Source organism: Amborella trichopoda, chromosome 1, assembly GCF_054954075.1.
Source record: "Amborella trichopoda isolate Santa Cruz 75 chromosome 1, AtrichopodaSantaCruz75HAP2 v2.0, whole genome shotgun sequence".
Classification (NCBI taxonomy): Eukaryota; Viridiplantae; Streptophyta; class Magnoliopsida; order Amborellales; family Amborellaceae; genus Amborella; species Amborella trichopoda.
The window spans coordinates 12,471,393-12,473,070 of record NC_142336.1 but is presented as its reverse complement, the minus strand read 5'-3'; the positions used below and the strand labels follow the sequence as shown (position 1 = coordinate 12,473,070).

The following is a 1,678-nucleotide window of genomic DNA, read 5'->3' as shown; positions in this document are numbered from 1 at the left end:
TCCAAAAATGAATTCATACTCTCACTCTATTGAGTTGTAGACATCTCTGCAAAAAAAGTGTTTGCATGAATGCCGTAACCCATTGCTCACAAATACCATACATTCTAATTATCTATTTATTCTCTCTTAAATTGTAGCGATCAATGATTGTTTGCCAACGCGATTCAAACTTATGTATTGTCTCAGAATTATGGATGCATTTATGAAAATCATCACTAAAACTTTTTCCATGTTCCCCATATACATGAGACAACTTCTCTGGTACTTTCTTCCAAATGTGCCATACGCAAAGGAGATGGCGAGTATTTGGAAATACTTGTCTGACGGCTGCTCCCATGGCAAGATCTTAATCAGTGATTATGAAAGTTGGATGATGGCCAGACTTTGCTTGAAGCCATGTCTTAAATAACCAAACAAATGACTCTTCACTTTGATCAACTAGTAAAGCACAACCAAATAACACAGATTGATGATGGTGGTTTACTCCTGTAAATGACGCAAAAGGCATTCGATACTTGTTTGTCACATAAGTTGAGTCAAACACAACAACATCCCCAAAAATTTGATAGTTCATCCTTGATCTAGCATCAGCCCAAAATATTCTACTTAAATGTCCATTCTCATCTACTTGCATCGCATAGAAAAATGCAGGATTCTCAAATTGCATATTTCTAAAGTATTCAAGGACAAGTTTAAGATATCCTTTTTCAAATATCTTTTCCCGACTTTTGGCAATGTGATTTTGACAATGACGATCGGCGAATGCAAGATTGTCACTTCCACCCGCTTCTTGGCTAAGCACAGCCATTATAAGGCACGGACGTAATCCTGCATTGGTGTATGTGTCTATAATATGTTGTGCCGTGTTGGTCATCTTCTTACATGATCGTAAATATTGAACTTCTCCGGGCTTCGCTAGCAAATGGTTGTGATCTTTCACAAACTTCCTAATAACCCACTTTCCACTATCAATTTTCATCACCATCATCATTGCCTTACACCCTTCTCGAGTAATTGCACGTGGTCTTTTAACTCTGTTTTTATTGTCCATATATCTTTTCTCTCGGAATTCTCGTTTCGAACAAACAAATTTTCTAACATTAGCAGTTCCATCATCCATATAATAAAGGGTACTGGCATCCATACCGAAACCTATCCGCCTAGCATATTCATTATAGAACTACTTCCCAGATTCCTCAAATTCAAATTTCAATCCTTCATATGGTTCAAAATTCAAATTTTCATTAGATTCAATTATAACTTTTACCATAGAATTTTCTATCATTATGGCATCATTATTGATATAAGGAGAAGTTGCTGCCAAATCTTCAACTGTATACTTAACCTCACCTACAATAGGAGTAATGTCCCAAGAATCCATCCCACTGTAAGTCACAACATCATTGGTGAGGACGTGACCTTGATCTTCGTTAATATCCATGATAATATGTATTAAAAAATAACCTATGCAGGAAACATCATTCCCATGAGAACTTTGAAATTTTAATAATATCTGAACACAATAAGATCATATATTGTAGAGAGAGTTAATAAGTTTAAAGAGAATATCAACTTGACATAGCTTCAAAAAAATATCAAAGTGAAGGGAAATATGAAATCTTTATGTAGAAAACTAGTCCATCACAAGCATCATAACACCCAAAGTATAAAGTACAAG

The 1,678-nt window shown here is 35.3% G+C and overlaps 1 pseudogene; it reads right to left on the bottom strand.

The window, feature by feature from the left end:
* Positions 1 to 346: 346 nt before the first annotated feature.
* LOC105421469 (protein FAR1-RELATED SEQUENCE 5 pseudogene) lies at positions 347 to 1,441 on the bottom strand (annotated as a pseudogene).
* Between the last annotated feature and the right edge of the window lie 237 nt (positions 1,442 to 1,678).